Source organism: Somniosus microcephalus, chromosome 26 (genome assembly GCF_052327205.1).
Source record: "Somniosus microcephalus isolate GS21.2 chromosome 26, FLI_Smic_1.0, whole genome shotgun sequence".
Lineage (NCBI taxonomy): Eukaryota > Metazoa > Chordata > Chondrichthyes > Squaliformes > Somniosidae > Somniosus > Somniosus microcephalus.
This window is the reverse complement of record NC_141012.1, coordinates 10,137,255-10,160,512: the sequence shown is the minus strand read 5'-3', so window position 1 is coordinate 10,160,512 and position 23,258 is coordinate 10,137,255. Positions and strand designations below refer to the sequence as shown.

General features: G+C 45.4%; 1 long non-coding RNA gene across 1 annotated transcript in view; it reads left to right on the top strand.

Annotated features, from left to right (window-relative positions):
* The first annotated feature begins 1,740 nt into the window (after positions 1 to 1,740).
* Positions 1,741 to 23,258, top strand: part of LOC147100278 (uncharacterized) — a 70,516-nt gene continuing 48,998 nt past the window's right edge. The window contains exon 1 of the long non-coding RNA XR_015073705.1: positions 1,741 to 1,829. This is a non-coding gene — a long non-coding RNA (uncharacterized LOC147100278). The remainder of the gene's footprint in view (positions 1,830 to 23,258) is intronic.

Genomic DNA, 23,258 nt, shown 5'->3' with positions numbered 1-23,258 from the left:
GTGACTCAGTAAATACTCTTGCAATGTTTACAATAGTAACAGAGAAATATTAAGGTAATAACTGCTAAGTTGTCTGTAAGATGGGAGCCCTCAGGGTTTGCTTCACATTGATGAAGAAGGCCTTCTCTATGGCCCATTTGGAACTACGTCAGTGACTTACTGACTTAACATGTGGTTCTTATATCACTTGCGTGGGAACCGAAACAGCCCAGTAACTTTTTCACTCTTGACAAATAAAGTTCCTCAATCCCAACCCAAGAGGAAAAGCCCAACTCATCAGGCTATCCTGTCCCCTTGCTGAGTGAGATTGCCAAATTAGGGGCAGTCATGTGCCCACAACAAACCGGGCTGAGATTGTTTAATCTCATTTCGCATAAGGGACTTTGGGTGATACCGGAACAGCCCCACGTTATACATTTCTCGGGAGAGATGTGTAACGGGCGGCTTGTCCAATGTTGCTCAATGTTGCAGTTTTGGTCGCCTTGTCTGAGGAAGGATGTTCTTGCCATGGAGAGAGTGCAGCGAAGATTCACCAGACTGATACCTGGGATGGCAGGAATGACGTATGAGGAGAGATTGGGTCGATTAGGCTTATATTCGCGAGAGTTTAGAAGAATGAGAGGGGGTCTCATTGAAACTTATAAAATTCTAACAGGACTAGACAGGCTAGATGCAGGAAGGCTGTTCCCGATGGCGGGGGAGTCCAGAACCAGGGGTCACAGTCTAAGGATAAGGGGTAAGCCAGTCAGGACTGAGATGAGGAGGAATTTCTTCACCCAGAGAGTGGTGAACCTGTGGAATTCTCTACCACAGGGCAGTTGAGGCCAATTCATTAAATACATTCAAGAAGGAGTTGGATGCATTTCTTGAGGCTAAAGGGATCAAGGGATATGGGGAGAAGGCAGGGACAGCGTAATGAATTTGGATGATCAGCCAAGATCTCATTGAATGGCAGAGCAGGCTCGAGGGGCCAAATGGCCTACTCCTGCTCCTATCTTCTATGTTTCTATGTTTACACTATTAGTTAGAATCACTGCCAAGGACCCTTACAGGCTACAAATAAATAGATTTTCATTCCTTCAGTTGGGGCTGAATGTGAACCCAAGTCCCAGAGGTGAACGATCAGTGTCTAACCCACTGCACCATCCAGTATCTCTAAAGCGATCGTTCGCCTGTATTTTCCGATGCCTACGGGTGGGTACGCGCTGTGTACACACTCGTAGGGACGTCGGAAATGCCGGTTTAAGGCATGCGAAGCGCATTCGCTGAAAACCGGCATTTCCGATACAGATCGGACACCTGCCCTGGAGAAGGGCCTCTGCGGGGGGGGAGAGTTCCGCTTTCTGGGGAACCTCCGCCCGTTGGAATCTTGCACCTGGTAAAAGCGTGCGTAAGGCCTGCTTTTAACAGCATAAGAGTTGAAAAAGAGTTTAAAATTTTTTTTTCACTCATTTATAATTTAAAAATACTTTAAAAAAAGGCAAGTTTATTTTTAGCCCCGCAAAAAACTTTAATTACTTTTTTCAAAAACTAAATTTTTGTTTAAAATATTTAATTTATTGTAATTTCAACTCATTTTAAAAGCGGATGGTTTAAAAAAAAATGTAGTTAATGTTTTTGTGTCTTTTTGGGGTGATCTCCATTCATATATTTGACGGGTCTATCTGTCAAAAGTATGAAGGGAGATTCCCTTCTCCTATTGGCTGGCCTGGCCCACGTGATCCCAGAGATGCTTGCGAACCCCATGCGCCCCTGGGATACCTGGGCCCTGCGCATTTCGACTGTGGAGAGTCCAGGATCGGAAGAGTCCGGACCTCGGGAGCCCTCAGGTAAGGGCGTAGATTTTTTTCCGATAGGAAGCCTCCGCACGCAGGAAGCCTCCTGTCGGAAATTACGGGCCGTTGTATTTAACTTCCAAGGCCATTAAGAAAGAGGACAAGCAGCAGATGCCATTTATTGTAGCGTGGGAGCACTGACATTTGGTACTGGAGAGTAGAGGATGCAGGTTTAGTTGTCCTGACTCTGCTGAGTTTTGATCTTGGGTTTGCCTCGGTGGGGAGGGGCCAAGCAGAGATGAGGGGTGTGGGTGGGGGAGAGGAGGCAGTTGTTGCTGAGCAGTCGTTGAAAACCTCCTGCCAACTAGGTGAAGAGTGGCAAGGCCTAAAGCCTGGTTGTAGGCCTCCCTCTTGCCTATAGGTGGAAAAGTGGGGAGTGGAAAGAATTTGTAACCTGAAAGTGAAACAAAAATGAGCAATGATTACTGACGATACAAAGCTAGGTGGGGCAGTGAGCTGTGAGGAGAACATGAGGGGCTGGATTTTACCAGCCCTGAGGAGGCGGGTTTGGAGGCGGGACTGCTAGGAAAATGGGAAAAATTGGGAGCCGGTCCCAACCTGCCTCCGAACCATCTTCCCGAGAGGCGGGTCCCCGTCTCGCGCAGGGACCCATCACCTAGCAGCGGGAAAGGGATTAGAGCCAATTAACTGCCTGTTAACAGGTAGTTAACAGGCAGTTAAGAGGCTTTTCCCCATTTTCAGCCTGCTGATGCGGGCTTTCCGACGGCGGAAAACCCCGCCAGGGTCAGCAAGGTGAGCTGTGGGTCTGCTGCAGTGTAAGTGTGCAAATGACAGCTGCAGAGGTAGTGTGATGGGTGCAATGGTGCACAGGTAAGTATGACACGTGAGAGAATGTAGTGAGAAATATTTTTATTCTGTTTATATGTATCTGCAGGTGACAAGATTTGATGTTTCTATGAAGCCTCATCTGATCGGGAGAATTGAAAGATGGCTTCTGCAATCTCACATGCAGCTGCCATCTGTTTTCTCCTAAGGAGAGAGTCATTGGTGAGCCTGGGTGCAAGGGCTCACCTTTGGACAGTGATTGTCAGTGTTTGACAGCACCTCAATTCTGTCAAACACTGACAATTCATCTGTCAAAAAATTATGGGGCCTGTCCCTTTCAGAAAACCAGCAGATGAAGTGTCATACACTGACGTCATCTGACACCGGCTTTCCCTTAATTGGCCGGCAAGCCCACAGGGTGGGCTTAACAAGGCCAATCAAGGGAAAATAGTGTCTGTTCATCAGACGCCGCTGGGGGCGGGACTAGAACGCGGAAGCCAGCAGTCCCGCTCCCAACGCGCCTCCTCAGATAAGATCGCGGCCAAAGTGTCTGCAAAGAGATATAGATAGACTAAGTGAGTGGGCAGTAAGGTGGTAGATAGAGTATAATGTAGGGAAATGTGAGGTTATTTACTTTGGTAGGAAGAATAGAAAAACAGAATATTTTTTTAAATGGTGAGAAACATCTAAATGTTGGTGTTCAGAGAGATTTGGGTGTCCTCGTGCAAGAAACACAGAAATTTAGCATGCAGGTACAGCAAGCAATTAGGAAGGCAAATGGCATGTTGGCATTCATTGCAAGGAGTTTGGAGTATAAGAGTAAGGAAGTCTTGCTACAGTTGTACAGGGCCTTTGTGAGACCACACCTGGAGTACTGCGCACAGTTTTGGTCTCCTTATCTAAGGAAGGATGTACTTGCCTTGGAGGCGGTGCAACGAAGGTTCACTAGATTGATTCCTGGGATGAGAGGGCTGTCCTATGATGAGAGATTGTGTAGAATGGGCAGATATTCTCTGGAGATTAGAAGAATGAAAGGTGATCTCATTGAAACATACAAGATTATGAAGGGGATTGACAGGGTAGATGCTGAGAGGTTGTTTCCCCTGGCTGGAGAGTCTAGAACTAGGGGGTCACAGTCTCAGGATAAGGGGTCGGCCATTTAAGACTGAGATGAGGAAGAATTTCTTCACTCAGAGGGTTGTGAATCTTTAGAATTCTCAACCCCAGAGGGCTGTGAATGCTGAGTTGGTGAGTATGTTCAAGGCAGAGATAGATAGATTTTTTGGACTCTAGGGGAATCAAGGGATATGGAGATTGGGCAGGAGAGTGGAGTTGAGGTCGATGATCAGCCATGATCTTATTGAATGGCAGAGCAGGCTCAAGGGGCTGTATGGCCTACTCCTGCTCCTATTTCTTATGTTCTTATGTTCTTAAAGGAAACAAAAGTTCAAAGAAAGCACAACCATTCAATGCAGATATTCTCCAAATCGCAGCATTTAGTGAAAACACTCACCAACTCCCCAGCGTACAAGGCAAAGATTGGATGATTAGAGATATGGAAAGAGCTTTGTTCTCTAAACAAATTGGGATTTCAAAATAAATCTTTGATTGAAAAATTATTAGCATTCTTTCTTTGTGTGCAGAGAAATTGGATTTTGCAGTCAAACTTTGCAAAGAAAAGGTAAGGTAGCTTAGAACACGGTGAATCACAACAAGTCAACTAATCACTATAGCCTAAAGGTTCAGAGGACAGACTAGCTGAAAAGTTACCTTAGCCTGTAAGCATTTGTCCAGACCCAAACATCCTATCTACACATGAAAGTATCTAAATCCACAACAGCCCTGTTTGCATTTCATTAATTAAGAGCAGACCCTTTAGCCGAGCTGCCAACTTCACCAGAACTGGCTCGGTCAGGTTAGAGATACACCTTTTGTAAGGCTGACCAGAAGAGGTCAGGATATGACTGAGGGGTGGGGAGAACAACTGATACAAAGAAAACATTCAAATCTACTAACTACTTTTCACAAAGAGGCAACAAATGGGATACATAGGGCTGGATTTTCATTGAGGAGGTGGGTAGGAGGCAGGACTACAACTTTCGGGGTTGTAGTCCCGCCTCCATTGAGTTCTAGCCAACCCACACGATTTTGACTTGATTGACCTTGTTGAACCCACCCAGCGGGCTCAGCAGGCCAATTAAGGGTCACCCGGCAACAGGTGACGTCACAGATTGATATTTCATCTGTCAAGACCTTTTGACAGATGAAATATCAGCGTTTGACAGCTGTTTGAAGCTGTCAAACACTGACAATCTGTACTCCAGGTTAATTCCTTCCTCTCAGGATGATTTAGAGATCTCCCCGGAACAGAAAGCTGAGGCTGCAATTTTTGACAGATCGCGGCCATTCTGCTTTCTGTGCCGGTGAGATGAGGGACTCCCGAGACCTGAAGGAAGGAAGGCTGTAAAGGTAAGTAAAACTTCTTTAAACACTTTACACACACCAAACACACTTACCTCTGCACTCATGCATCCATCACTCACCTGAACACTGGACATCTCGACCCCTCCAAGCCCTTCATCCCGACGGCCCACCTCGCTAACTTGGCGTGGTTTGGAGCCGTCGGGAATCCCACAGTTCACCAATGAAAATAGGGATTAGGCTAAAAACTGCCTGTTAACTACCTGTTAACAGGCAGTTAATTGGCACTAATCCCCTTCCCGCCTCGGGGAGGCGGCTCCCAGCACAGGTCGGGTATCCGCCTCCTTTGAAACTGGCATGGAGGCGGGTTGGGGCGGGATGGGTTCGTGCCCCCAGATTTTGGGATTTTAACCCCCACACACCTCCAATCCCGCCTCCATGGCCCAATGAAAATCCTGCCCATAGAGTATTAACAGATTTAAAAATACTGGTAAGAGAGTACTGTGCATAATCTTGTCTGACACTGGAGTTCCTCAGGGCAGTGCCCAACCAGCTTCAACTGCTTCATCAATGACCTCCCATTCATCATAAGAGCAGGACTGGGGCTGTTCACTGCTGATACCACAGTGTTCAGCTCCATTAACAACTCCTCCATTGTTAGCCTACACAGGCCCTGGATAACATCCAGGTGTGGGTTGACAAGTGGTGGCTAATACTTGCACTGCACAAGTGCCAGTCATGACCTACAATGGCACCACCATCACTAAGTTCCCTACTGTCAACATCTTGGCTTTCACCATTGACCGGCGGGCGAATTAGACCAGCCATATCAACACCGTGGCTACACGAGCAAGGCACAGAAATGAGCACTCTGCGATGAGTGACTCATTCCCTGACCCTTCAAAGCTTCTGCGCCATTTACAAGGCTGAAGTCAGGAGTGTGATGGAATACTTGCCAGTCCACTGGATGGGTGTAACTGCAACAAGACTCAAGGCGATCGACACCCATCCAGGACAGAGACAGTCTACTTGATCGACACTTCATCCACGAGCCTAAACATCCACTCCCTTCACCACGGGACTGCAACAGTCATTTTAGACCTTTTTTTTCTAATATTTTGTTTTTGTTTTCTTTTCAATCATATAAACACATTGTCACTTGCTGTCAAATATTGTAATGCTTATGAATTTAAATGTCACTCCTACATTCCCAGCTCTGCCGCAGAAAAAAAGAGAGAAAGTCGGAAAGCCCGATAACTGTCACTAAGAACATAAGAACATAAGAAATAGGAGCAGGAGTCGGTCATTAGGACCCTCAAGCCTGGTCCACAATTCAGTAAGATCATGGTTGATCTTCTACCTCATCTCCACTTTCCTGCACTATCCCCATATCCCTTGAATCCATTAATATTCAAAATCTATCGATCTCTGTCTTGAATATACTCAACGACTGAGCCTCCACAGCCCTCTGGGGTAGAGAATTCCAAAGATTCGCCACCCTCCGAGTGAAGAAATTCCTCCTCATCTCAGTCCTAAATGGCCGACCCCTTATTCTGAGACTGTGACCCCTGGTTCTAGACTCCCCAGCCAGGGGAAACATCCTTCCTGCATCTACCCTGTCAAGCCCTGTAAGAATTTTGTATGTTTCAATGAGATCATCTCTCATTCTTCTAAACTCTAGAGAATATAGGCCTAGTCTACTCAATCTCTCCTCATAGGACAATCCCCCCCATCCCAGGAACCAGTCTGATGAACCTTCATTGAACTCCCTCTATGGCAAGTATATCCTTCCTTAGGTAAGGAGACCAAAACTGTACACAATACTCCAGGTGTGGTCTCACCAGGGCCCTATATAATTGCAGTAAGATGTCTTTACTCTTATACTTAAATCCTCTTGTAATAAAGACCAACATACCATTTGCTTTCCTAATTGCTTGCTGTACCTGCTTGTTAACTTTCAGTGATTCGTGTACAAGGACACCCAGGTCCCTCTGAACACCAACATTTCCCAATCTCTCACCATTTAAAAAATACTCTGCTTTTCTATTTTCCCCACCAAAGTGGATAACTTCATATTTCTCCACATTATATTCCATTTGCCATGTTCTTGCCCACTCACTTAGCTTGTCTATATCCCCTTGAAGCCTCCTTGCATCCTCCTCACAACTTACATTCCCACCCAGCTTTGTATCATCAGCAAACTTGGATATATTATATTTGGTCCCCTCATCCAAATCATTGATATAGAGTGTGAATAGCTGAGGCCCAAGCACTGATCCTTGCAGTACCCCACTAGTTACAGCCTGCCAACCCAAAAATGATCCGTTTATTCCTGCTCTTTGTTTTCTGTCCATTAACCAATCCTCAATCCATGCTTGTATATTACCTCCAATCCCATGAGTCCTAATTTTGTTTAATAACCTTTTGTGTGGCACCTTATCGAATGCCTTCTGAAAATCCAAATACACCACATTCACTGGTTCCCCCTTATCTATCCTGCTAGTTACAACCTCAAAATCTCTAACAGATTCGTCAAACATGATTTCCCTTTCATAAATCCGTGTTGACTCTGCCCAATCCTATTATTATTTTCTAAGTGCCCTGTTACCACGTCCTTAATAATAGATTCTAGCATTTTCCCCACTACTGATGTCAGGCTAACTGGTCTGTAGTTCCTCGTTTTCTCTCTCCCTCCTTTCTTAAATAGTGGGGTTACATTTGCTATCTTCCAATCCGCAGGAACTGTTCTAGAATCAATGGAATTTTGGAAGATGACAACCAATGCATCCACTATCTCTATAGCCACCTCTTTCAAAACCCTAGGATGTACGCCATCAGGTCCAGGGGATCTATTGGCTTTCAGTCCCATTAATTTCTCCAGTACTATTTTTTTACTAATACTAATTTGGGCAGAAATTCGGGTCTCCACAGGTGAGTACGCACGGGGTACTCACCCGTAGGCCCAATGGGAGTGCCGGTTTCCTGCATGCACTGCGCATGCGTGGGAAACCGGCACTTCCGTTCCCCTGAAAGCAGGGGTTCAGAGGCCGAACGCGTGCGCAGGAGAGGCTGCGCGTGTGCATCGAACTTACGTTTCTTTTACAGGTTTTCCCGGGGGGATAAGTCTCCAGAAGTTACACATTTAAAAAGCAGGCGTAAGGCCTGCTTTTTACAAGGTAAGTGGTGAATTAATTAAAATTAAAACATTTTTTCCACAGGTTTATTATTTTTAAATATTTTAAAGAAAGGTAAATTTATTTTTAGCCCCGTTAGGAAATAAAATTATTTTTTTCAAAAATTTAAATTATGGTTTAAAATAGTTATTTCATGTAATTTATAGTTTATTTTAAAAATGTGATGTTTTTAAAAATTTATTTGAAGATTTAGTGATGTTTTGGGGCTGTAGTATTTCTAAGTTTTGACAGCACTTCCTGTCAAACTTATGAATGGAGCATTCCCTGCTCCGATTGGCTCTCCATGGCCCACGAGATCCCAGGGGACGCTTCAAACTAACTGCGTCCCTGGGATACGCAAGCACTGCGCACCGGCAGCTGGAGCAGGCCCAGGATCAGAATTCCATGGGGGCCCACAGCTCAATGGCCGGCGCTCAAGGTAAGTGCAGATCGGGGGCTTGCACCCGCGGGAAACCCCTGACCCGAATTTCTGGGCCTAATTTCTTTCATTTCCTCATTCTCGCTAGGCCCTTGATTCTCCACTATTTCCGGGAGTGTTTTTGTATCTTCTTCCGTGAAGACAGATACAGAGGGGTTGATTTTCATTCAGAAGTCGGGAAGGAGGCGGGACTACAACTAGAACATAAGAACATAAGAAATAGGAGCAGGAGTAGGCCAATCGGCCCCTCGAGCCTGCTCCGCCATTCAATAAGATCATGGCTGATCTGATCCTAACCGCCAATCCACTATCACAGAACCATCTCCTGAATCTAACAGAATTAGACACACGAAATAGGAGCAGGATCAGGCTACACGGCCCCTGGGCCCGCTCCGCTACCCACAGGGCCATGACCGATCCGAACCTAGACTCATGTCTAAATTCCTGCCTGCTCCCCGTAACCCTTAATTCCCTTTACTTCTAGGAAACTGTCTATTTCTGTTTTAAATTTATGTAATGATGTAGCTTCTACAGCTTTTTGGGGCAGCATATTCCATGGACCTACCACCCTCTGAGTGAAGTAGTTCCTCCTCATCTCAGTTTTGAAAGAGCAGCCCCTTATTCTAAGACTATGCCCCCTAGTTTTAGTTTCACCCATCATCGGGAACATCTTCCCCGCATCCACCCGATCCGACCCCTTCACAATCTTATATGTTTCAATAAGATCGCCTCTCATTCTTCTGAACTCCAATGAGTAGAGTCCCAATCTACTCAACCTCTCCTCATATGTCCATCCCCTCATCCCCGGGATTAACCGAGTGAACCTTCTTTGTACTGACTCGAGAGCAAGTATGTCCTTTCTTAAGTATGGACACCAAAACTGTACGCAGTATTCCAGGTGCGGTCTCACCAATACCTTGTACAACTGAAGCAACACCTCCCTATTTTTATATTCTATCCCCCTAGCAATGAAAGCCAACATTCCATTGGCCTTCTTAATCACTTGCTGCACCTGCATACTAACCTTTTGAGTTTCGTGCACCAGGACCCCCAGATCCCTTTGTACTTCAGTACTTTCCAGTTTCTTGCCATTAAGATAATAACTTGCTCTACGATTTTTCCTGCCAAAGTGCATAACCTCACACTTTCCAGTATTGTATTCCATCTGCCAAATCTCTGCCCACTTACTTAGCCTGTCGATGTCCCCTTGCAGGTTTTTTATGTCCTCCTCACTCACTACTTTCCCTCCCATCTTAGTATCATCTGCAAACTTTGATATGTTACACTCGGTCCCCTCCTCCAAATCGTTAATATAGATTGTAAAGAGTTGGGGACCCAGCACTGACCCCTGCAGAACACCACTAGTTACTGATTGCCAGTCTGAGAATGAACCATTTATCCCAACTCTCTGCCTTCTGTTAGATAGCCAATCCTCTATCCATGCCAGAATATTACCCCCAATCCCGTGATTTTTTATCTTAAGCAATAATCTTTTGTGTGGCACCTTGTCAAATGCCTTTTGGAAGTCTAAATACACTACATCCACTGGTTCCCCTTTATCCACCCTATACGTTACTTCCTCAAAGAACTCCAGCAAATTTGTCAAACATGACTTCCCCTTCATAAAACCATGCTGACTTTGTCCTATTAAATTATGATTATCCAAATGTCCTGTTACTGTCTCCTTAATAATGGACTCCAAAATTTTACCTACCACAGATGTTAGGCTAACCGATCTATAGTTTCCAGCCTTCTGTCTACTGCCCTTTTTAAATAAGGGTGTTACATTAGCAGTTTTCCAGTCTGCCGGGACCTTTGCCGAGTCCAGGGAGTTTTGGAAAATTATTACCAATGCATCCACAATCCCTACCGCCACTTCCCTCAAGACCCTAGGATGTAAGCCATCAGGTCCAGGTGATTTATCCGCCTTGAGTCCCATTATTTTACCGAGTACCACTTCCTTAGTGATTTTGATCGTGTTTAGCTCCTCCCCCCCTTTTGCCCCCTGTTTGTCCAGTGTTGGGATATTCTTAGTGTCTTCTACTGTAAAGACTGATGTAAAATATTCATTCAGTGTTTTTGCCATCTCCATATTTCCCACCATTAATTTCCCGGTCTCATCCTCTAAGGGACCAACATTTACTTTAGCCACCCTTTTTCTTTTTATATAACTATAAAAACTCCTACTATCTGTTTTTATATTTTTTGCTAATTTACTTTCATAATCTATCTTCCCTTTCTTAATCAATCTTTTTGTTATTTTTTGCTGTCTTTTAAAGTTTTCCCAATCCTCTATCCTCCCACTAGATTTGGCTACCTTATATGCTCTTGCTTTTAGTCGAATACTATCCTTAATTTCTTTACTTAGCCACGGATGGCTGTCTTTTCTTTTACACCCTTTTCTTCTCAGTGGAGTATATTTTTTTTGGAAGTTGTAAAATAACTCCTTGAATGTACACCACTGATCATGTATCGTCTTACCCTTTAATCTATTTTCCCAATCCACTCTACTCAATTCCGCTCTCATACCTTCATAGTCTCCTTTATTCAAGCTTAGCACGCTTGTTTGAGGTCCAACCTTCTCACCCTCTAATTGAATATGGAATTCAACCATGTTATGGTCACTCATTCCAAGGGGACCCTTTACTAGGACATTTTTAATTAATCCCGTCTCGTTACACAGGACCAGATCTAAGGTTGCTTGCCCCCTGGTCGGTTCAGTTACATACTGCTCAAGAAACCCATCCCTAATACACTCAATGAACTCATCCTCAAGGCTGCTCTGCCCAATTTGATTTGTCCAATTAATATGATAGTTGAAATCCCCCATAATTATAGATGTTCCCTTATTACAAGCCTCAACTATTTCCTGATTGATACTCCGTCCAACAGAGTTGCCACTGTTCGGAGGCCTATAGACTACGCCCACTAGTGTTTTTTTCCCCTTACTATTCCTTATCTCCACCCAAACTGTTTCATTATCCTGATCTTTTGACCCAATATCATTTTTCTGTATTACAGTGATTCCTTCCTTTATTAACATAGCCACCCCACCTCCCCTTCCTTCCTGCCTGTCCTTCCTGATCGTTAAATAACCTGGTATGTTTAATTCCCAGGCATTGTCACCCTGCAGCCATGTTTCTGTAATGGCCACAAGATCATACCCATATGTAGTTATTTGTGCCATGGCCACAAGATCATACCCATATGTAGTTATTTGTGCCATTAACTCATCTATTTTGTTACGAATGCTACGTGCATTCAGATAGAGAACTTTCAAAGATGTTTTGTGACACTTAGTTCCTGCTTTTGCCCTTTTTATTACTTTACCTTTTACTCCATACCTTCTGCCCCTTCCTGACACGCTCTGGTTTTTAATTTTCCCACTGCTACCTAAGTCTATTACCTTCTCTGTTGTCATTTTTATTATTTGCTCTCTAGGAACCTCCCCCCCACTAGTTAGTTTAAAGCCCTCTCTACAGCCCTAGTTATATGATCCACCAGGACTCTAGTCCCAGCACTGGCCAAGTGAAGCCCGTCCCAATGGAACAGCTCCCTCCTGCCCCAGTACTGGTGCCAGTGTCCCAGGAAGCAAAACCCATTTCTCCCACACCAGTCTTTGAGCCACGCATTTAACTCTCTAATTTTATTTGTCCTAGCCAAATTCGCTCGTGGCTCAGGTAATAATCCAGAGATTATTACCCTTGTGGTTCTGCTTTTTAATTTGGCCCCTAGCTGCTCAAACTCCCTCAGCAGAACCTCCTTCCTTGTCCTATCTATGTCGTTGGTACCAACATGGACCACGACAACTGGATCCTCCCCCTCCCACTCCAAGTTTCTCTCCAGTCCAGAGGAGATGTCCTTAACCCTGGCACCGGGCAGGCAACACAGCCTTCGGGACTCTCGCTCTCGGCTGCAAAGAACTCTGGCCTAGAAATTCAGTTGGGCGCTGCAAGCTTTGCACCCAGTTGGCGCCTAAAGAGGGTTTCTGCGCCAGTATAAGAGGTTGCGCTGATATTCAGCGCTGCGGTAATGGCGGCGGTAGCCGGTAGCGCTGCGCCGACACCGATGACGTCATCGGTGTGCGCAGTGCCCCGGTACCGCCCCGCTTCCGGCCCAAACCCCATATTTAGTTGCGGCCGCCTCTTCTGCAGCGGCCACAAACAACGTTCGTGAAACGGGGCCGTACTGCTGCGCTACTGGGGCGCTTTAAGGTGGAGGTGCGGCCGGCTGCTTTTTCGGTGGCCGCCTGCCCGCACCTCCCTCCCCGGCCTCCTCCACCACCCCCCCGCGGCATTGGTGGCTGATTCCCGTGAGCCCGGCACTTCTCCGTGGTGCCGGGCTCATTTGCCGGCAGAATCCAGCGGTGATCTCACGGCTGCAGGCAGCTCCTCCTTAAGAGAAGGAGGAGGCCTGCAGTACCCCAGCCTGCCGCACCGCATCGGGTGGCGCAGCGGCAGCTGGAGCGCTGAAATTCACTTTCAGCGCCCCAAGCGGAGGCGGGCACACCCTGGAACAGCGCCCGGTTCCGAATTGGGGCGCTAAAAGTGAATTTCTGGTGGTCGCAACGGGCTCCGCGCGCAGCGCTAACTTTTGGGCGTTAGCCTGCTGGCGGGCCTTAACTGAATTTCTAGGCCTCTATCTATCCCCCTAACGATACTATCCCCTACCACTACAACATTTCTTTTAACTCCCCCCCACTTGAATGGCCCCCTGCTCCACGGTGCTGTGGCCAGGTTGCTCATCCTCCCTGCAGTCCCTGCTCCTGTCCCCACAGGGAGTAACAGCCTCAAACCTGTTGGACAAGTGCAAGGGCTGCGGCTCCTCCAACACTACCTCCTGGATCCCCGTACCTGCCTCACTTCTAGTCACACCATCCTGACCCTGGCCACGGACTACATCTGAATTAATTAATCTAATTGGTGTGACTACCTCGTGATACACAGAGTCCAGGTAACTCTCCCCCTCCCTGATGTGTCTCAGTGTTTGAAGCTCGGTCTCCAGCTCTTCAACACGGAGCCAGAGTTCCTCGAGCAGCCAACACTTACTGCAAATGTGATCACCGTGAGCATCAATGGTGTTCACCAGCTCCCACATATTGCAGCAGCAACAAACACATCGCCTGATCTCCCATTCTATGTAATTAATTAAATTTATTAATATTATTCTTAAATATCCTCTGCCCCGATTCTAGATGGTGTATATCACACCTTAGAAACTATAAACCAAAGAGATTTAAGCTTAAAAGGGAGAAATACTCACCAACCAATCACTTACCCGCTTTCTGGTGACGTCACACTTGGATTACTTTTTACCTCTCTCCTTCCCTCCGAGTTCAGAGACTGGAGACTGTTAAACCTTACCTGGTCTCTGGGGACTTTTATACCCCGCTCTGCCGCTCAGGTTTCCCGCCGACGCTGTGAGACCTTATCTGGTCTCTGGGGACTTTTATACCCCGCTCTGCCGCTCAGGATTCCCGCCGACGCTGTGAGACCTTATCTGGTCTCTGGGGACTTTTATACCCCGCTCTGCCGCTCAGGTTTCCCGCCGACGCCAACTTTCGGGGTTGTAGTCCCACCTCCATCGAGATGCGGCCAATCCACGCGATTTTAACTTGATTAACCTTGTTGAGCCCGCCCAGCGGGCTCAGCAGGCCAATTAAGGGCCACCCGGCAACAGGTGACGTCACAGACTGAAATTTCATCTGTCAAGACGTTTTGACAGATGAAATATCAGTGTTTCACAGCTGATGAAGCTGTTAAACACTGACAGTCTTACTTCTAACCTGAGTCCTTCTCCACAGACTCTGTTAGAAATCTCTCCTGCACAGAAAGCTGCAGGCTGTCACTTTTGACAGTTCGCAGCCATTCTGCTTTCTGTGCTGGTTGGATGATGGACTCCCGAAACCTAGAGGAAGGAAGGCTGAAAAAGTAAGTACAGGTTATTTAAACTTCTTTACACACTTTAGACACACCAAACACACTTACCTTTGCACTCATGCACCCATCACTCACCTGAACACCAACATCTCGACCCCTCCAAGTCCTTCAACCCGACGGCCCGACTCCTCTAACTTGACGTGGTTTGGAGCTGTCGGGAATCCCACACTTCAACATCAAAAATAGGGATTAGGCTAAAAACTGCCTGTTAACTACCTGTTTAATTTTCTCCTAGTTCCTTAAAGCTAAATCAAATGAAATATTAGTGTACCCTTGAATTAGCCAAGGGTGAAGAAAGACCATTTGGCACATCAAAGCTCTTCCCTTTGGTATCCCAAGTCTCCCATAATAGCATCCAGCTGCAGTTTGAATACCCCTTAATGTTTTTGTTCAAGGTGGTTAGAATTGTGCCTCTGATGATGGCGTTGAGTCTGCAAAAATACCACTTCATGTGCCATTGAATCTAACCGCGTCTTGTAGCATACTTTATCAAGAGGATAATGCTCATTTTAAATGAACACATGTTGAAGAAAGAATGAATTTCGAGCTCGGCACGATGCTGAGCTCTTCTTTCGTCGCCTTCGTCTCTGTGCCCACTTCTTTGGCCAGGAGTCTTCCCCCCGCACGGCTGATCCTTTCTCCCGCTTTCTAAATTCTCGTTCTACTTGGACCCCTCCCTCTGGCCTTCTACCCTCTCTAGATCTTTTCATTGCTAACTGCCGACGTGACATCGGCTGTCTCCATTTCTCTGCTCCCCTCACTCACTCCAACCTAACTCACTCCAACCTAACTCCCTCTGAACTTGCAGCACTCCATTCTCTCCGATCCAACCCTAACATTATCATTAAACCTGCTGATAAGGGTGGTGCTGTTGTTGTTTGGCGAACCGACCTCTACCGTGCAGAAGCTGAATGCCAACTCTCCAACACCTCCTCCTACCTCCGCCTGGACCATGACCCCACTAGCAAACATCAAGCCATTGTTTCCAAGTGTGTCACTGACCTCATCTCCTCCGGAGATCTTCCCTCCATGGCCGCCAACCTCATAGTCCCCCAACCCCGCACAGCCCACTTCTACCTCCTTCCCAAGATCCACAAACAGGACTGCCCCGGTAGACCCATCGTTTCAGCCTGTTCTTGCCCCACGGAACTTATCTCTTCCTATCTCGACTCTATTTTTTCTCCCCTTGTCCAGTCTCTTCCCACCTACATTCGCGACTCTTCCGACGCCCTCCGTCACTTTAACAGTTTCCAGTTTCCTGGCCCCAACCATCTCCTTTTCACTATGGACGTCCAATCCCTCTACACCTCCATCCCCCACCAGGATGGCCTTCGGGCGCTCCGTTTCTTCCTTGAACAGAGGCCCAACCAGTCCCCATCCACCACCACCCTCCTCCGCCTGGCTGAACTTGTTCTCACATTGAACAACTTCTCCTTTGACTCCACTCACTTCCTCCAAATTAAAGGTGTTGCTATGGGAACCCGCATGGGCCCTAGCTATGCCTGCCTGTTCATGGGATATGTGGAACATTCTTTGTTCCAGTCCTACTCAGGTCCCCTCCCTCACCTCTTTTTCCGGTACATCGATGACTGTATTGGTGCCGTTTCCTGCTCTCGCCCTGAACTGGATAAGTTCATTCACTTTACTTCCAATTTCCACCCTGCCCTCACCTTCACATGGTCCATCTCCGACTCTTCCCTTCCCTTCCTTGACTTCTCCATCTCCATTTCTGGCGATTGGCTTTCAACAAACATCCACTACAAGCCCACCGACTCCCACAGATACCTGGACTACACTTCCTCCCACCCCGCTTCCTGTAAGGACTCTATTCCATTCTCCCAGTTTCTCCGTCTCCGCCGCGTCTGTTCTGATGATGCCACCTTCCATACTAGTGCTTCTTACATGTCTTCCTTTTTCCTCAACCGAGGATTCCCCTCTACCATGGTTGACACGGCCCTTGACCGTGTCCGTTCTATTTCCCACACTTCTGCTCTCACCCCTGCCCCTCCCTCCCAGAACCACGATAGGGTTCCCCTTGTCCTCACCTTTCACCCCACCAGCCTCCACATTCAACGGATCATCCTCCGCCATTTCCGCCACCTCCAACGTGATCCCACCACCAAACACATCTTCCCCTCACCTCCCCTTTCAGCATTCCGAAGGGACCGCTCCCTCCACGACACCCTGGTCCACTCCTCAATCACCCCCAACAGCCCTGCTCCTTCACCTGGCACCTTCCCGTGCAAGCGCAGGAGATGCAACACATGCCCTTTTACCTCCTCCCTTCCCACTGTCCAGGGCCCCAAACACCCCTTCCAGGTGAAACAGCGATTTACGTGTACTTCTTGCAATTTAATATACTGTATTCGCTGCTCACGATGCGGTTTCCTCTACATTGGGGAGACCAAACGCAGATTGGGTGACCACTTTGCGGAACACCTCCGTTCAATCAAATCAAATCAAATCAAATCAACTTTTATTGTCATTGTTAGTGCACAGTGCAGTACAACGAAATGTAGGCTTGCGGCTCCCGAGAGTGTACATTTAGATTAAGACATTTAAACATTCAACATACATTTGGCTTGTAATACATTAACATAAACATAACCATAACCATAATAAAGTGCATTGGCAGATGTGCAGGCTTTAGAGTTTATTTGTGGAGTTCAGTAGGATGACAGCCCTGGGAAAGAAGCTGTTCCTAAATCTGGTCGTACGGGTGCGAATGCATCTGTAGCTTCTCCCAGATGGCAGGAGGGCGAACAGACTGTGGCTGGGGTGGGTAGGGTCTTTGATGATGGACCGTGACCTCCGTAAACAGCGTTTCTGGTATATGTGCTCTATGGTCGGTAGCCGGGTGCCGGTAATGCGTTGGGCAGTTTTGACTACCCGCTGCAGGGCTTTCCGGTCGTAGTAGCTACAGCTGCCATACCATACTGTGATACAGTTTGTCAGGATGCTCTCTATTGTGCAGCGGTAAAAGTTAGAGAGGATCAGGGGTGACAGGTTACATCCCTTCAGCCTCCTTAGGAAATATAGGCGCTGCTGGGCCTTCTTCACCAGAGAGGAGGTATTGAGGGACCAGGAGAGGTCTTCCGTGATGTGGACTCCGAGGAACTTAAAGCTGTCCACCCTTTCCACCACAGCCCCATTGATGTGGATGGGGGTGTGACTTCCACCTTTAGACTTCCTGAAGTCCACAATGATTTCTTTGGTTTTCTTGATGTTAAGGGCCAGGTTGTTATCGGCGCACCACTTCACGAGATGCTGGACCTCCTCCCTGTAGGCTGACTCATCGTTGTTGGTGATCTGGCCTACTACCGTGGTATCAGCCGCAAACTTGATGATGGTGTTGGAACCATGAACAGCCACACAGTCGTGGGTGAAGAGGGAGTAGAGGAGGGGGCTCAGCACACATCCTTGTGGGGCCCCCGTGTTCAGGGTCAGGGGGGGGGAGGTGTGGTTACCTAATTTGACAGACTGGGGTCTGTTTGTCAGGGTCAGTCCGTACGGGTGACCCTGAGCTTCCGGTCGCCTGTCACTTTAATTCACCGCTTCACTCCCACTCTGATCTCTCTGTCCTCGGGCTATTGCATTGTTCCAATGAAGCTCAACGTAAGCTCGAGGAACAGCACCTCATCTTTCGATTGGGCACTTTGCAGCCTGCCGGACTCAACATTGAGTTCAACAATTTCAGATAATTATCCCTGCCCCCATTTTTCATGCAGTATGATTTTTGCCATTCCCATTTGCAACATTTTATCTTTCCTGCCTCTTACAAAAGTACAGTATATTCTTTCTACTCCTTCCTCCCCTCCTAACCCCTCCCCCTGTCTCTGCACCTGCTTAATATCTGTTACATCTCCAGCTTTTTCCAGTTCTGATGAAGGGTCCCAGACCTGAAACGTTAACTCTGTTTCTCTCTCCACGGATGCTGCCTGGCCTGCTGAGTATTTCCAGCGTTTCTGTTGTTATTTCAGATTTCCAGCATCCGCAGTATTTTGCAATTATATTGAAGAAAGAATAGGTGGAAAGTGCTTGCTTCATATCCAGCCGTGCTGTGAGCAACTTGAATGACCATTTCAGAATGACTCAGAGTCATTTAGGGCCACATGCAATATTTAGATGAATAGAATGCAAAGTTAAATCACTGAGGCACTTTTATGTAAAGATTTTATTAGAGAATACTATAAGTGGGTCCTGAATGGATAAGTTTTCATAGTTGAACATGAAGGTGGCATGATTCTTTTTTATATTCAAGTGGTGTTTATATTGTTATTGGTGCTAAGCAGTGAAAGGATTTGATTTTCCTCTTGTACTTAAAAGTGCCCAATTATCTTTGTATTTACTAATTAAATGTTAAGGACATGTGGTTTGAAGTCTGCGCTTTCTGACCATGTGGTTTTATTAGATAAAGAACAGCTAATCATAAGTGGCAATAATGACTCTTTAACACTTCTTACAGAAAGATTTGCACTTATATAGCGCCTTTCACAACCTCAGGACATCACAAAGCGCTTTACAGCCAATGAAGTACTATTTGAAGTGTAGCCACTGTTGTAATGTAGGAAACACGGCAGCAAATTCGCGCTCAGCAAACTCCCAAAAACAGCAATGTGATAACAACCAGATCTTTAGTGACGTTGGTTGCGGGATAAATATTGACCAGGGCACCAGGGAGAACTCCCCTTTTTCGAACATGTTCCATGGGATCTTTTACGTCCACCTGAGAGGGCAGATGGGGCCTCAGTTGAACATCCGAAAGACTAAGGTAAGCAAATAATGAGGGACTTAGCGAGCAGTGTAACTATTGGACAGTTTATTGATTTAGCTGTGGAGTACACATTATTTGCAAATAATGGTCCAAGAAAAGTTTTAGTGGTCACAAGAACCCATTTACGTTCATTTTTAGGTTACGAGCTCTACTTTCTAATGTAATTTAATTCAGTTCGTAACGCAATTCTTAACATTTAGGGGTAAGCTTTTTTTCTAGTGCACTTTGGTACCTGTGAGGTAAGTTGACAGCAAGAATTGCCACTGTGTGACATTCGCAAAGGGTATTCAACTTATTTTTGACATTACAGCAGGTTTATCAATAGGTAATTTGCAGCTGATGGCAGGGAAAGGCCATATGCAGTATGAACAATAACGGGTTCTTGCTTAAGGTTGACGTGGAGACACAATCAGTGAAGGTCAAGAGCCAATGGAGATACAACACAAATCAATGGGATCCATCCAGTGACATTTTGTCACGGTTTCCTTTTGCGTTGCGTTTGCGAAATCTGAGGTTTGTTTTCTAAATGCAGCTCTGGCGACTAGACGGAGCTGAAACTAGCCAGAAGAAAAATGAAATCTGTTGAAGCTGTCCTGTTGCTGTTGAGAGTCCCCCATGTGGTAAACTCCTGATCCCCAGCTGTTGTATCAGGTGTGTAGGCAGTCAACAAAGGCAAAATGCTTCCCCTCAGGGAGGGAGACTCAGAGGGCTCAACTCCCAGTCGCTGCTCAGCGAGCCACATAGACTTGAGGGGATAATTACTAGTCCTAGCCCTTCTCGGGCTACCCCAGCTCAGGCGTATTCCTCAGACGTTCACCTTCAACTAAAGTTAGAGATAGCCGAATTCTATAAGATGCTTAATTGGGTCTAAAGGTTCAGACTATCTCTCCCAAAAGGAAAGGAATGACCTGAAGATATTACCATCCTCCAGATAGCACTTTTAATAAGTTTAACTAGACTGTAACCTTCCGGATATTGTGAGGGTCCGGAAACCGCCCCCCCCCCAGAATTCTGCAACTCCTCACAAAAGAGTGTACAGAAATTGAGTTCGTGAGTTTGATACAGAAATACTATTTGAGACAATTCTAAAAATATATAGATTTATTTAAGAGCCGACATACAGTTAACAGCTGCTGAGTCAATCGCGACTTTAACAGTTCAAAATACAAATAGCTTACATTTATTATTCTCAGAGATCCTTATTCTCAAATCTTAGCTTGATACATTTTTACATTTCTTATTATTTCTAATCCAGAATATCCACCAAAATCAAATAAGAGTAACTCTTGATCCCCGAGCCTCAAAGGATTAAAAACTTACAGAGATGCCTCTGAAGTTGAGAATCGTTTGCCCTTTCCAGCCACTTCTGACTTTCCATCTGAAAAGCTCTATTTTTATACCTTTTTTTAGTGGTTTATTCTTTGAAGTTTTCTGCTGATGTAAGCTAATTATCTCTAGTCATCTTCTATTGAATCCTTTCTATTCTTACTGTCATTTCAGCTGCCAACTCTCAGAATCCTGTCTGTTGTTTAGGTGTTCAAAACATATCATAAAAAGCGGTTATTCCTTACGTATCTATTTGATGCCATTTTTATCGAAGGTCTTCCATTCAATTCTAAAATCACCTAGCTGTTTGGAAGCAGAGGTTGTGACTCCTATGTGTTCCAAGTTCAAGACAAACATGATGTGATTGCTTGGTGTATCTATTGATGTAAAATTTTCAAAGTGTTCTGTTGTGTATCTTTTATAATATGTAAATCAAAATTACTTCAACCAGGGTGTTCCATGCATTTCTTAGCTACTTCAATTGGTTGTATATATAATCGTGTTTCCTGTCTTATTTGATGTTACTTTTACAAAGGCAAATGGTTTTTTAATAGTCTGTGTTCCTGTTTGAAGTGTTAGTTTTTAACATTTTACTTGGGCATTGCTATTGTGTTTCTCCCAAACTGTAGACTTTCTGGAAACTCCAATGGTTTGCTTCAATAGGGCCATTGTTTCAGTATTAACAATCAATTCCTATTTCAAAAGCTTGTGTGGTGTTTACAACTTGTGTTAACAACTGATCTTATCTCAGAAGCCTGTATTTCTGTTGACAGCTTGTGCCGTTGAGGCTTTTAGATTTTTAACCCCAGTTTATCATGTTTTAATATAGTCAGAATTCTGTTCATAGGATGGTGTATTTTTCTGAATTATGGCTTTTCCTTTACAGACTGAGGCCTTGGGAATGAGTTAGCTAGCTGGGGAATTCTACAAGGTGCATGAGTGCTAGAGAGTGGGTGAAGAAACAATTATTCTTGGTTCATCGAACTTTTCTCAACATCTTTAACTTGTTTCTTAAAATTAACAAAAAAAGCAAGAACTGATTCTCACTGAACACCAAGCATGTTAATATTAAAGTAAAACAATTACTTTGAAATCATGGTTAGCTATATTAGTAACAAATGCCTTTCACATGAAAATCCTCTGTCCACTATTTCAACAATGCTTTAGCCCATTTAAAATTGAACATAATGAATTTCTTGTTAACGTCACATCAATTACAGTTATTGCACAATGAGATTTGAAAGTCAGTGCTAGAACTCGCTGGCTACCTGGATGCGGATTAGTAGCATTGTGCTCAAAGATTAATTGAAAGTGATGAATTTCAATGATTGAATTTTTTTTGCCTGTTACCATAGGAACAGGAGGAGGCCATTCATCCGCTTGAGCCTGTTCTGTCATTCAATGAGATCATGGCTGATCTGCCACCTAACTCCTTTGGCCCATATCCCTTAATACCTTTGGTTAATAAAAAGCTATCAATCTCAGATTTAAAATTAACAATTGATCTATCACCAATTGCTGTTTGCAGAAGAGTGTTCCATGCTGGTTAAAGTATCCCTCAGAGAATATCATTACTTAAGGTGCACTATATTGCACAAGAAACTCTTCGAGACTATGTTGGCAGCAAATAAGTAAGATTCTAAGGGTGATTTTGTAACTGGAGCATTTCATTTCCTGAATTATTGTTTTTGAGGTGCCAGTACAATTTAATATACAAAACTCAATTTCCAATTATGCTTAAGGATTATGTAGCTCAACTCTTTTTGTTCAATTCTTTTGTTAAAAACATTTGACAATATCTTTTGTGTGATTTTTGCACTCCTGTAGCTGAGGGATGTTAATCCTTTCTATTTTGGGAACCCAGCATTAACACCAAGTATGCCCAGGCGGGTAAAGCTTGGTCGGATACAGTGTTAAACTCTATCTACACTGCCCTGGCGATATGCTTCAAGCCCAGTCTCCAAAGAACATTCCTCCTGCACTTGTGTGCCATTTTTTTCATTTTCCGGACCTGTGGCCCATGTCTACTATGAACTAGATTGAAATAAAAACAGAAAATGCTGAAAACACTCAGCAGGTCAGGCAGCATCTGTGGAGAGAGAAACAGGTTGATGACCTTCCATCAGAACTGGAAAAATGTAGAGATGTGACAGGTTTTAAGCAAGTAGAGAGGCAGGGAAAGCGGGCAGGCGAGGAGAGAAAAAAGGGAAGGTCTGTGATAGGCTGGAAGGCAGGAGAGATTAAATGTCAAAAGGGATGATGGTGCAAGGCAAAAGGAGGTGGTAATGGGACAAGCAAAGAAACAAAAGATGGGTCTAGAGGAGGTGTAAATGGCAACAGCAGAACCATTACCAGCAACTGCTGTCCGAAAAAAATGGGAGTGGTGGATATAATCTGAAATTGTTGAACTCAATGTTGAGTCTGGAAGACTGTAAAGTGCCTAATCGAAACATGAAGTGTTGTTCTCCGAGCTCCCGTTGAGTTTCAGAGCAGTCTAGGAGGCCAAGGACAGAGATGTCAGAGTGGGAGTGAGGCAGAGAATTAAATTAACAAGCGACCGGAAGC